We start from the raw sequence: 13,894 nt of genomic DNA, 5'->3' as shown, positions 1-13,894 counted from the left end.
CAGACTTCTTTTTTTTTTTTAAAAAAAAGGAGGAGGCTAAATTTGAGGAACTAAACCCAGGTTAAAGCAGAAACTACCTGAGTTACTCTTGATTGGGAAGCAGTGTGGCCTAGTAGAAAGAGTCCGGGCCTGGGAGTTGAAGGACCCGGGTTCTAATCCTGGCTTTGGTTGCTTGATATGTGACTTTGGGTAAGTCACTTAACTTCTCTGTGCCTCAGTTTCCTCAACTGTAAAGTGTGAATTCAATACCTGTTTTCCCTCCTACTTGGACTGCGAGGCCCAGGCGGGGCAGGGACTGTATCTGACCTAATTAACTGGTACCTATCCCAGCGCTTTGAACAGTGTTTGACACGTTGTTAGCGCTTAACAAATACCATCAATAAATAAGGGGGTGGTGGGGAAGAGGGAAAGAAAAAGAGTGTTCTCTAGTTTATCGGGCACTTCCCACAGGGTGGGGCGTGTATACTCTCTCTCAGAATGACTACATTTTTCCTCAAAAGACATCGCTGCCCACTGACTGAAGCCAATGTTAATATGGGATATTTTGCAGATTTCGATTTCCAGAAACGAATGATTTAATATTCTAAAATAAAACTGCAGACCTTCATTCCAATTACTGTGTTTTTAAGTCATTGAAAGCGGCCTAAGGAGGTTATGAGAGCATGCCAGGGTTACAGGAATGTATAACCCTTCTGCAAATAGAGGCCAACTTCAGCCGGTTTCAGAGTAAGGAGAGACACTTGCTAAAAGCTTCAACACAGTGAGAAGAAAATGTCAGACGCGACAACCTTATTGCACTGGCAATAAACATAAGCCAATAACTAAATTATTGTTGCTGTTTTTACTTCTAGGTCAGACTGACAAAAACTGAAACACATAATCAAGATCTTACTGTACTTTAATATAAAAACCTTTACTATCACCCTACAGTGACAATTTCTAAATATTCCACAGCAACAAAGAATTCCTAACAGGGAGGTGGGGGGGGGGGGGGGGGAAGAGGGGGGGTTCCGGAGAGTTGAAATGATGGAAATCACAATGTTGCACAGGAAAATAAAGGCAGACAGTCCAACCTTCCTGAGAAAATGTCTCCTCGATTTTTGTTAGCTCTTTTATTTTCCTTAGAGGCCATTTTTGTGTTAGAAACTTCTGTTTAGGGTTTTAGTGCAGAGAAAATCCAGAGGATTAAAATGATCCCACATTCAAAACTAAAGTACCTGAAGACACAGAATAGCCGGTTCTTTTTCGCATGATCCATGGGCTTGGGAACAGCGCTCTTATCAAAGTCCCCTAAACAAACAATAACTATGCTTCACTTAGCAATGACCACTTTTTTGTTTTGTCAGAGAAAGGCAATATTTCACATATCAATCAAAAAGTAGAGGCAGTTAAGTCATTTTAACTTCAAGTGTTCTTCAAAGCTATAAATATATATGAGAGGACTAATTGTAAACTTATCCCAGAAACCCAAATCCAAATTCGTGTTGCCATGCAGATTTGATGATAATAAATTACATTCCTCTAAGCAAAGCATCCAAAGTAATAAAACACCCACCCTGAAAAACTCTGAAGCACTGATCATAGCTAAAAGGATTCACGTCTCTGGAATTCAAGGCTTATATATTATTTTTCTGCCTGTTCTATCTTGACTTCTCTCAATTACTGATGTTCCCTACGTAATGAATTTTTCTAGGTTTTGATGTGTGATTATGGCTATATTTTTATCTGTAACGTTTTGGGTCTCTTGTACTTAAGCCTTTGCTCCCAAATCTTTTATTAAAAATACTAAATTTTAAAAACCACATTCACATTTCATTCAGTATTCAACATAGAAATGTGAGTTTCTGCAGCAAACACAGCTGCATAGAGAATCACCATGAAATAAAACATTATACTATAGAACGCTAACACTTCAAACTTCAGCATAGAAGGAACTTTATTAAGGCTGGATTTTCCAGAATGTTTCTTCTTTTTCCAAAATGAATCCACCATCAGTGTAAAAGTTTCAAAATAACTAGTTAAATTTTCCTTCAGAACCCATTTGTTTCAGGAGAATCAGGAAGAAAATCTCCATCTTTCACATTATGCAAGAGGGGCATTTGAGACCTTGGTTATTTTCCATTGACCATTTCAGAATATTTTGGCTAACAACTTTATATTCCCAAAACACAGATTCCCAATTGAAAACTCCCACTCATTTAGATGTTAACCTGAAACTAATGAGACAGTAGCACAAGCAAGAGGATAGTCTTTAAAAATGGCTGTGTGGAAGGCCATCGGTCATCATGATCTCACCAGTCAGAATACTTTTGAATTGTATTGAGCCTGATGTTTCCAGTCCCTTGGTAGGACTTTCTGGGGCCAGCTGCTTTAGTGGTAAGGCAGGGGAGTACTGGTCCTGACCCATCCTGGCAGATTTAGGCTCTAACATGCCCTGAAGCTGGCAGGATATGGCAGGGGAGCTGGGGGGTGGGAGGGGAGGGCATGGGGCAGAGGGGTGACTGACTCACTATAGGGCAAACCCATAGCAGAACGTGATCCAAGAGATATCTGGGTGAAGATGGCAGGCCTAAGAGGAACAGAAATATCAACTTGGGCAGGACTGGGAAAGATCCTGGCAGGATGAGAAAATAAGTGGGGAAAGAGGGGAGAAAAGTGGGTAAAGGAGAGGGAAAAGAATGGGGAAATGAGGGGGAAAGGGAGAGGAGAAAAAATGGACAAAATGAGGAGGAAAAGGAGTGGAGAAAAAGAGGAAAATGCGGTGGGAAAGAAGAAAAAGGGGAAAACAAGGAAAAGAAGAGGAGAAAAAGGAGCTGTGAGGGCGCAAAGGAGATGAGAAATGGGGGAAGGTGCAAAGGTTGAGAGAAGACCAAGAAAGTGAGGGGCTGAGCTCCCCTTGCTTCTGCAGCCTTCACTTCTCCTCCCCTTCCTACCGTTCTCACCCAGCAGTTCCAACAAGACAGCCAGCTGGGCCCATTTAGCCACGGACATCTCTGCTATTCCTGCCTTGGGTACAGCTGCAGAGATAGTAGCACTAGCCTGGGTGAAGTGGCCTATTCAGGGCCGGGTTGCTGTTGGGTAGAACAGAAGCAGTGACAACAGCACAGGCCAGGAAGACCAGTTCACCTAGTGTGGCCATCACAACTTAGAGATGAATGATACCGGGGATCTTGGAGGCTGATCCAACTGTCACTTCGTGCTGGGGCCTTGAAGAATAGGTGTATCTAGCAGCATTAAATTTTGGCCTCCCTGGAAACTAGTATTCAGATCCAGCACCAAGAAAGGAGGGCAAGAAGAGGCAGCAGCAAATCTTCAGCCAGTTTCTCCTCCTCCTCCTCTTCCTTCCCCTCTTCCCTGAGGCGGGATCAATCAATCATATTTATTGAGCACATAATGTGTGCAGAGCACTGTATTAAGTGCTTTGGAGGGTACAATATAACACAGAGTTGATAGACATGTTCTATGCCCATAATGAGTGTACAGTTCAGACAGGGAGACAGATGTTAATATAAATAAATTACAGATGTATCTATAATGATGGTATCTGTTAAGCGCTTACTACATGCCAAGCACTGTTCTGGGCAGAGTTAACTATGGCCTGGAGTGGGGAAAGACAGGCGGCGGGGAGGTGAGCACAGAGGCTGATGGAATATTAGAGGTGGGACAGGATAAATGGTTGGACTGAAGCAGTAGTAGTTTGGATGAAGAGGAAAGGGTAGATTTCAGAGATGTCGTGAAGGTTGAACTGACAGGATTTGTTGACCGATTGAATATGTGGGTTGAATGAGAGAGATGAGTTGAAGATAATGCCAAGGTTATGGGCTTGTGAACTGCCATTGCATGACTGCTATGCCGAGGAAGCCTCTCGTCATCACAGAGGAAGGCAGGACTCAGTCGATCCTGCCTTTCAGGTGACAGGACCAAATCCCCACAAAGGACTTCAGGTCTCCTCATTCGGTGCCACAGTAGACACTTTGCCCCATCACGCTTTTACCAGATAACTAATCACGGCCTGCCAGACCCACAGCCTCAGGGAGCATGCCTTCTCAGTGTTAGAACACTGGAAAGCTGCAGCCATACAGGACTGGAACTGGAAACTGTGGGGCTTCACTCTTTATTATGATACTAATAATACTAATACTTGTGGTATTTATTAAGCAGTTACTCCATGCCAAGCACGGTACTACGTGCTGGGATTGATACAAGATCATCTGGTCAGATACGGTCTCTGTATTACTACATGAGCCTCACAGTCAAAGAGGGAGTGTGGCCTAGAGGAAACAGCACAGGCCTGGGAGTCAGAGGTCCTGGGTTCTAATCCAAACTCCACCACTCGTCTGCTGGGTGACCTTGGACAAGTCATTTCACTTCAGTGCTTCACCTACCTCATCTGCAAAATGAGGATTAAGACTGTGAGCCCCACGTGGGACAGGGACCGGTCCAACCCAATTATCTTGCATCTACCCCAGCACTTAGAACAGTGCTTGGCACATAGTGAGTGCTTATCAACTACCATTGTTATTACTATTGGGTATTGAATTTCCATTTTACAGAGAAAGAAACTGAGGCATAGAGAAGTTAAATGACTTACCCAAGGTCATGCAACAGGCAAGAGACTGAAATGGGATTAGAACCCAGGACCTCTGACTTCCAGGTCCATATCTTTTCCACTAGGATTACTGAGTGTCCCTCCCCATCCCACCATATCCCTGTTCTCCTCTTCCCCTTCCATCCCAAATCACCCAACCCCAATATTGCACCCCATTAGCTCCCTCCCTTCCAACCTGTCCCCAATCCCAGGCCATTTCTTTCCCACTCCCCTACCCCACTTCACCATCAAAATCCTGCCTGTGGAACACCTGTTCAATCACAGGCAAACTCCCCTCTATTCTTGATCTCCCCCTGCCCTGCATGCTCCTCCTCACTCTAGATAAATTCAATCAAGACTGTGTCTCCTTCTACAGTCTCCAGAAAGGATCGCAACTTCTTCCACTTCCCTCTCACAGGAAAAGGGAGAGGATTTGCTCTGCTCCTTCCCACACTCTGATGCTTTCACACCATCTCATCCCCTCTGCTCTTTACCTTTCTTCCTTTTGAAGTCCACAAAACCGCCCCCATCACTCACTAAAGTACCAGTTTTAGTCATCTACTGGCCCTCCCTGGCTCCAACTCCAATTTTCGGAGTGATTTTGCTACCTCTCACCTTTCTTCTCTCCTTCTCCTGCCCTAAATGGATCTCCAGGGCCTTCAATATCCATATGGATGCTCCTAGAGACACCCTGCCACCTTCTTCCTCTCACTCCTCAATTCCACTGGTCTCCTGGCCCACCCCACCTCACCCATTCACCAATTTAGACACAAGTGGAGCTCATCATCATTAGTCATTGTACCAATTCTAATCTACCACTTTGAAACTCCACTCTGTGATCACAACCTCCTAACCTGTCTTCTTCCCTATAATCCACCTCCCCACGAAAAATTCTCTCCCTAGGAGAAACCTCCGATCTCTCAACCCTCCAATTATCCCAGGCCATCATGCCCCACTTAGACTCTCTACCACACTTTCCCCTACTTGATGTATAAATCCCTGTTCTTAACTCCCTAACCCCATTCCCTTCCCCTTCCTCATTGACTCCCAGGTCCACTGCCCCCACCACTTATTCTACAAGTTTAAATCCTTTCTGAAACTCCAAGTGCCCCCACCTTCCACACCCCAGTGATTTTACCAACTTGAGAAAACTCAATTGAATAAAATTAAAACCTTTAAACATGAATTTTCCCCAAATCTACCCCCTCACCTCCCCCCAGCTACCTGCCACCGCCCTCCACACACACACCCCTCTTTTATCTTCCTCAGCTTCCTCTCAGGAAAACATCTTCAACATGATTTCAAAATCTACCTTCTCCACCTGTACCTCTATCCCCATCCCTAATCACCTCCTAAAAACACTTGCACCTACTTTTTCTCCTTAATAATAATAATGTTGGTATTTGTTAAGCGCTTACTATGTGCAGAGCACTGTTCTAAGCACTGGGGTAGACACAGGGGAATCAGGATGTCCCACATGGGGCTCACAGTCTTCATCCCCATTTTACAGATGGGGTAACTGAGGTACAGAGAAGTGAAGTGACTTGCCCACAGTCACACAGCTGACAAGTGGCAGAGCTGGGATTCGAACTCATGACTTCTGACTCCAAAACCCATGCTCTTTCCACTGAGCCACGCCTCTCCTCTGACTACCATCTTCAGCCACTCACTCCCTAATGACTTCTTCCCCTGTGCCCTAAATACACCCTCATCACCTCTATCCTAAAAAAAAAAAACTTCTCTGGCTCCCATCATGTCATCTGGCTTCCGCCCCATCACCCTCTCATTCCTTTAGAAAGTCTTCAAGAGTTTAATACAAACACACACACAAACACCCCGCCATTCCACTTTCTCTCCTCCAGCTCCTTCCTTAGCCCTCTACCTAATTTGGTTTCAACCCCCTTCAAATCACAGAGCCAGGGTACTCCAAGGTCTCCAATTCCCTCTTTTTTAACTTTCTTTTTTTAATGGAATTTGCTAAGCACTTCCTATGTGCCAGGCAGGTACTGTACTAGGCATTGGAGCATATACAAGTTAATCTGGTTGGACGCAGTCCCTGTCCCACATATGGGTCACCGTCTTCATCCCCATTTTACTGTTGAGGTAACTGTGACCCCAGAGAAGTAAAATGACTTGTCCAAGGTCACACATGGAGTAAAACTGTGTCTTAATCCTCCTCAACCTCTCGGCTGCCTTCGAAATTGTGGATCACTCCTTTCTCATGGAAACACTACATATTCTTCACTTTGTCAACAGAGTTCTCTTCTGGTTCCCTTCTTTCTGGCTGCTCTTTCTTTGTTTCATTCACCAGATCTTCTTCTACTTCCCTCTCTCTGTTAGTGCCCCCTAAGGTTCTGTTTGTGGTTGAGTGCTTACTATGTGTCTCCTATCTTTAAGCAGGGGTAGATAGAGGTTAATCAGGTTGGACACTGTCCATACCTCACATGGGACACAATCTAAATAGGAGGGAGAACAGGTACTGAATCCTCATTTTATAGTTGAGGAATGGAGGCCCAGAGAAGTTACGTGGTTTGCCCAAGGTCACATAGTAGACAAGAGATGACAAAAGCAGACATGAGTAGAAAAGAGATGAGTAGTCTAGAGTAGTCATTAGAACCCAGGTCCTTTAACCCCCAGGTCTGGGCCCTTTTCACTAGGCTATGCTGCTTCTGTTCTGGGTTTCGGGATCTTAATTTACACTCACCCCCTTGGGGAGCTTATCCAATGTCATGGCTTGTATTCTCCCAATGCCTAGTACAGTACACTGCACACAGTAGGCACTCAATAAGTATGACTGACTGACTGAATGAATGAATGTGACTAAAGGAACATGGGATCCTGGACCAAGAGAGGACGCCAGCAGTTCCAAGTCATATCAATCTGCCTATCACCAGGGAATACTTATTAAAGTGGATGCAGAATATTCTTAGGTATTCCACCCAGGGTGCCAGAGCCATCTGTCTCTGTAGGTGAGCGAAAATGTGTGACCATGAGTGTTTACGCATGTGTGAGTTAGGGAAGACAAGGCGAAGGCAAAGTAAGAATAGTTCTAAAACAAGAGGAGTACTGAAAATCTTCAGATCCTTCAGCTAGGGGCAACAGTGGGACTCGCAGGAGAGTTTCAAACTGGGAAACTGGCCTGCAATACCCTCCCTCTTTATGTAATAATAATAATAATAATGTTGGTATTTGTTAAGCGCATACTATGTGCAGAGCACTGTTCTAAGCCCTGGGGGAGATACAGGGTAATCAGGTTATCCCAAGTGAGGCTCACAGACTTAATCCCCATTTTACAGAAGAGGTAACTGAAGCACAGAGAAGTTAACTGACTTGCCCACAGTCACACAGCTGACAAGTGGCAGAGCCGAGATTCGAACCCATGACCTCTGACTCCCAAGCCCTTGCTCTTTCCACTGAGCCACGCTGCTTCACCATCCAAGAGACGATCACTCTCCCCACCTTCAAAGCCTTATTAAATGCACATCTCCTCCAAGAAGTCTTCCCCAATTAGGCCCTCATTTTGTCTTCTCTAGCTCCTTTCTACATCACCCTTTCCCTTGGATCAACCCCACAGTACTTATGTACATATCTATAACTGATTTATTTATATTGACGTCTGTCTCCCCTTCCAGACAGTACACTCGCTGTGGGAAGGGAATGTGTTTGCCAAGTCTGTAGACTGTATTCAGTCAAGTGTTTAGTACAGTGCTCTGCACATGGTAAGCACACAATCAATACCATTTATTAATTACGGGTAGAAGAAGCAACTAAGTATAAAAAGTCCATAAATACCTTAGGACCATCACAATTCCCAATGAATTCAATAGATGTTAGGTGATTTAGGGTACCCCTTCAGCAAGCTCCTGGGATTTCCATCAGTTTGCAGTATGAATATCGAGCTAAAGAGAAATTCAGGGCTGGGAGGGGCCAGGTTTCAGAGCTCTAACTGACCAGAAAGCCTCCATTTGGGGGCCTAGTCAATCCTGACCTGGAAAGTCTCAGATGAAGAAGGCTGGGAATCCAGCTCGAACCACCATAGGTGTAATCTCCTCCTTGGAGCTGGTCGGATGGATTCATGAACTCCGTGAGAATGATACTAATAATAATTATGGTACTTGTTAAGACCTGATTATGTGCCAAGCACTGTTCTAATCACCTGGGATAGACAGAAGTTAATCATGTTGGCCACAGTCCCTGTCCCATATAGGGCTCACAGTCTGAATAGGAGGGAGTAGGATTGAATCCAGATTTTAATAATAATAATAATGATGTTGGTATTTGTTAAGCACTTACTATGTGCAGAGCACTGTTCTAAGCACTGAGGTAGATACAGGGTAATCAGGTTGTCCCACGGGAGGCTCACAGTCTTAATCCCCATTTTCCAGATGAGGGAACTGAGGCACACAGAAGTGAAGTGACTTGCCCACAGTCACACAGCTGACAAGTGGCAGAGCCGGGATTTGAACCCATGAACTCTGAATCCCAAGCCCGTGCTCTTTCCACTGAGCCACGCTGCTTCTCAGAGAGGAAGCTGAGGCGCAGCAAAGTTAAGGAACATGCCCAAGGTTACGCACCACACAAATGGCCAGGCCAGGATTAGAACCCAGATCCTCTGAATCTAAGGCCTGTGCTCTTTCCATTAGGCCACGTTGCTTCTCATTTCTCCCTGCCCTCCTCTGTCTGAAGATTCATCGTCTCTTATAGATGTTGGGAAGTGGGACCTCACAGGCAGGTGCCTAATGCAGGCTCCCTGCAAAGCAATTCTGGAGGAGGAAAAGGGTGTATCAGACCTGTCCAGAAGACTTATGTTCAAGAGCATGGACAGGACCAGTCAGAAAAGATCATCATCTTGGAAGGACTGGAAAGCCCAAGAAAACAAGGGGAGAGAGCAGAGAAAGGGGGAGACTAAGATAGTATGGGGGTTCCCTTAATTGTTTTTAAACAAACCAACTCACTTGGTTTTAAACTACAAAAAAATTGGAGCTGAGATCCCTTGAGTAGGATTCATACAAGGCCCGACTAAGCCAGAAAAACTCCAAAACCATTGTCAAACAAAGACACCATTGAGAATCCCCCCCCCCCCCACACCTTTTCATTTGGTGGGGGAAGGGGAAGAGAAGGGTTTCTTATAAAAGGAATCCAGTGATTTAGAAAACCCAGCTCCTTGAAAAGAAAGGAATGGTATATGTGTTACATGTAAAAAGCATAAATAATGGGTTTGATTGAGCAACTTGGTATAATATCACTTAACGTTAAATACTTTGTGCTTAAATAACCTTTTCCATCTTCAAAATGCTTTATTTACAAAATTAATGAACGAATCCCCCTGCATCCTTAGGAGGTGAGCACGCTCCTTCCTTACTTTGTACAGATGGGGAAACTGAGGTTGAGCAAATTACCCCCCGTCAAGGGATTCAGTGCCAGGAGTGGGATTAGACTATGGGGAATCCTGGCTCCTATCTCTCTGTTCAGACCACACGCCCTCATTCCTCTTGTTTCCGAGCCAGATCTTTGTGGAGTAAATATCCCTTGCTCACGCTCTCTATGTGATTTATCAAACACTTCATGAGGCAGTCATTGTTACAACAAGTACCAGAGCTGGCTCAATACAAAAAACCGACACTTCTGTACAGGTTGTGGAAGTCAAACTGGAAAGTGTGAGGTCAGCAGAAACGACTACATATTGTTCCCGCTTGCCACCGAAGCTGTGTTTTCTCCAAGCAGAGAGACAGATGGGAGAGAAAGAGCAAGAGGGCCTTAGAGCTAACCTTCCCTTCGGTGTTTTCCATTTCGTAGGTTGAAAGGAACAGCTGAATAGAGGCACAATCTCCGGGAATAAATAATAGAGCTCATAGCCTCTGAACTCCATAAACCAGATTTGGAGCAGCCACTGGTTGATATATATCTTTTTGAGAATCTATAAAACTTAAGAGGACCCAATTTTTTTAAGAGCATCAGAACTGTTCCTTACATAAAACCCATCTTTCATTACAACTTATTCTCGATTCCTAGTGCAATTAAAAAGATGTTGGCAGTTAAACTTAAAGGCCATGGAGCTCTTTTGCTGCCTACTCAATTTATATACCTAAGACCCCCAAGTCATTAGGGATGATGAAGAAAACATTCATATGTGACTCTGGTCATCTTCTCCGGAAACAAACTCATCACCAGACTCCTCAAATTTTGGTCCATTTAAGAAAAACCTAAGTTTTGGGAGAGTTTGTGTTTTTTTTCTGTTCTGGTTTTAGACAGATGATAACCTTCCAGCTCCTTACTCGTAAAAAAAAAAAAAAGACAAGAGAAAAAGAACAAGATTTACAGTACTTTTCTTGAGCTCTTATTGAAATTCACTGAAGTCACAGGTGTATGAGCCTTATGGAGAGGAACAGAGATCACTGTGTATCAAGTAGACTTGTGGCTTTGAAGTAGAGGGAAAGTCATGAATCTTCTTAAGGATGTTTATTTACCCTTGTAATGCAGGAACTTCAGAGAACACAAGGCCAGCGGTTAGAAAGGTCATATAGTCTTCAGTGCCCCAGCCTCATCCTTGTTATTTGCACGATTTTAGACAGACATTTATCCTTCCCTCTTCCCCGTATTAAAAAATAGGCAAATTTACCTGAGCTGGACAGTAGCTCTTCTGGTGACTTCTGGCAGTCAGGGATAGAAGACGAAGCCACTTGGAAATGAGCCAGATCTGAAGAGGAAGTTCAGGAAGACCCTTTAGAAGTGATGGGAAAACAGATAATTCTTTGAGATATTGCTCTACTACTGAAGAATTTACTCATCCACATATGTCTCTCTCCATTCTATTTTTCTCTCATCTGTAATTTATTCTGTACCGGTCTCCCCTGCTAGACTTTAAGCTCCTTGAGAGCAGCGATGGTATCTTCTAATTCTATTGTACTTTCTCAAGTGCTTCATACAATGATCTGCATGGAGTACAATTAACTGTTCTTGGGAGATAAATGACCCCCTAGAAACTTAAAGAATCATAGTCATCCAAAATAATAACTTACCATTGGAATTCGACTCCCAGAGTGAGTATTCTAATGCATGAATGAGCAATACCCTTCCCCTTTACCAAATATTTGGTGCAGCTTTGTCCTAAATGCCATCTTCTCTGGTTTGGGGGCTGTTGTTTTTTTTTTTTAATCTTTGAATCTATTCAGTAAAGCATACAATACCCTGTGCTTAAAGAGAATTGCAAAAACCAATGCAATCTACTTGGATTTTTCTGAAGATTGGGTTCCTTATTTTTCATCATTATATAAGTGATGCATGTGTTCTAGTTTAGACTTCCTTTGTTTTTCCCAAATCCCTCCAAATTAGGGTGGCAGAGCATATTGTATACAAATAATTATAAAAAATTATTTGTATAACACACTAAAGCGCTCTCTGTATCTTTATTTGCATTATTTCTATGAAAGAATCTAAATTTCCGTCTACATTCACGTCTTTGTTCTGCATTCACTTCTTTGAAGCCTCTAAACTGCGTATAGGGCTGATCTCTTTCAGAAAGAAAATATTTCAAATATGCTTCCTAGGAAGAGGATTTCAACAGTCCTCTTTTTACTCTGACATCATCTCACCGAGTCCTGGATATATTCCACCCTAGTCTGATATTTCACAAGTTCCCATTTAGTTAGCACCATGCATTACATTTAAAACTCCTTAAATCGCACAAATTTTGATTTGGCCAAGCTCTTTAATATTAATAGTTGTCAATCCAAATGCAAAGCACATAATAAAAGATTTAATCAAAATGAATGGTTCTCATATTTCCCCACCTCCTAAATAGATTTACGAATTAACCAAAAAGATTTGGGTGCATAAAATTTGTAAAAATGCGGGTCCTTTCTAAGGGTATATAATAGAGGTTGGGGAATAGTGGAATGAATGGCATAATATTAATTACCTTTATTGGTTTGAGCATTCTTAAATACATTGTAGCGCACCTGAGCAGAACCTTTTTATGTTAGATAATCACATCTTTCAGGAACTTTGTTAATGTGAGAGTTGTTCAGGAACGAAGGGAGGGGACCAGTAGAGTAAACCCCTAAACTAGGAAAAGATAAGTGGAAAGGGGAGGTTATTTTAAAGAACCTTCTTTCCCCAGCCGGCACCAAACGGCTTTTCAGATACTTCCTTTCTGTAAGTTCCTTAGAGGCAGGAATTATGTCTTTCAACTGTGTTGCCCTGATCTCTCCCATGTGCCCAGTTCAGTGCTCTGAACATAGTAAGCACTCAATAAATACCATTAATTGAAATATTCAGGACTCTCATCTTCCTTCCACCCCCGGCCCAACCACTCCCATTTCTTTTGTTGGTGGGGGGGTGGAGGGAGGGTGGTGGTGAGGGGGTAAGTAAACTTTCTATATATAAATGCACATCTGTGGACAGTTTGAACGACACCTGGAAGCACCTTGCACAAACCCACACAATTAATGTCCTTGGTCATGATTCATTTGATAACAAGGTCACAACAGGCAGTCCAATTCCCATCTCTATGTTATGGAAAAGTGATAGCAAAAGGCCCCCAAAGTTTAACCAAACTTCAACACGCTATGTAGTTTCCTGATAGGAATGACATAAAATGAATGACTCTAAGAGTGACAGGTCCCTTGAGCATTCTGTACTCAATCTGTCTACAGCACAGTACCATCCCCCTTTCAAAAAAATACAAATCACCAAACCAAAGTTGAGAAAATGGAGCTTTTTTCCCCCACCCAGTGGATGTATTTTATGAGATTTTCCAGAATCCCTGGATCTCTGGGAAAAATTCCCAAGGTCCTGCACATTAAGAGAGTATTCAGGGTATTTCTTCTTCAAATTATGCCAGGTCTCTTTTGTGAGTTGCCCTGTGTCTCCTCCCTGAGCTATATCAAGCAGGAAGTGTAAATTAAATGGCTCCCAAGTTCCTTAAATGGTTTAATAAAATATATACTGACTGCAATATTCTGTTTATAGTGGCAAACTATTACCCCTTGGTTGGAAAAACTGACCTCCAGTTGGCAATATTACTCTCAGCTTCACAGATTCTAGTCCACTGGTGGTCATTTTCTCAACCCACCGGGCAATTCTTTTCCATAACAAGCCCAAGCCGCAATGACTATTTGCTCACTACTGCCCAAGATGCTGTTAATGTGACTCCAAACATCCTATTATATGACTAAACAAAAGAAATAACCTGATAATAACACTGGCATACAAAGAGAGAAGTGTTGCTTTCCTCAATCTGAGGCACCTGAAAATAGGGTGGGAGATTTTTATTTTTTTGTTTTCAAAAAATATGAAGAAACTTAT

The 13,894-nt window shown here is 43.1% G+C and overlaps 1 protein-coding gene across 5 annotated transcripts in view; it reads right to left on the bottom strand.

Moving 5' to 3' along the window:
* ZNF536 (zinc finger protein 536) overlaps window positions 1–13,894 on the bottom strand; it is a 337,831-nt gene that overhangs the window by 236,744 nt on the left and 87,193 nt on the right. For 4 of the 5 annotated variants that reach the window (XM_029075590.2, XM_029075591.1, XM_029075589.1 and 1 more), the window contains one exon: window positions 11,208–11,309. The gene's annotated coding sequence lies outside the window, so the exon portion shown is untranslated. The remainder of the gene's footprint in view (window positions 1–11,207; window positions 11,310–13,894) is intronic. The other variant, XM_029075598.1, reaches the window with a different exon arrangement.

Source organism: Ornithorhynchus anatinus, chromosome 11 (genome assembly GCF_004115215.2).
Source record: "Ornithorhynchus anatinus isolate Pmale09 chromosome 11, mOrnAna1.pri.v4, whole genome shotgun sequence".
Lineage (NCBI taxonomy): Eukaryota > Metazoa > Chordata > Mammalia > Monotremata > Ornithorhynchidae > Ornithorhynchus > Ornithorhynchus anatinus.
Note: the sequence above shows the minus strand (reverse complement) of the source record. Positions and strands in the feature narration are given on the sequence as shown.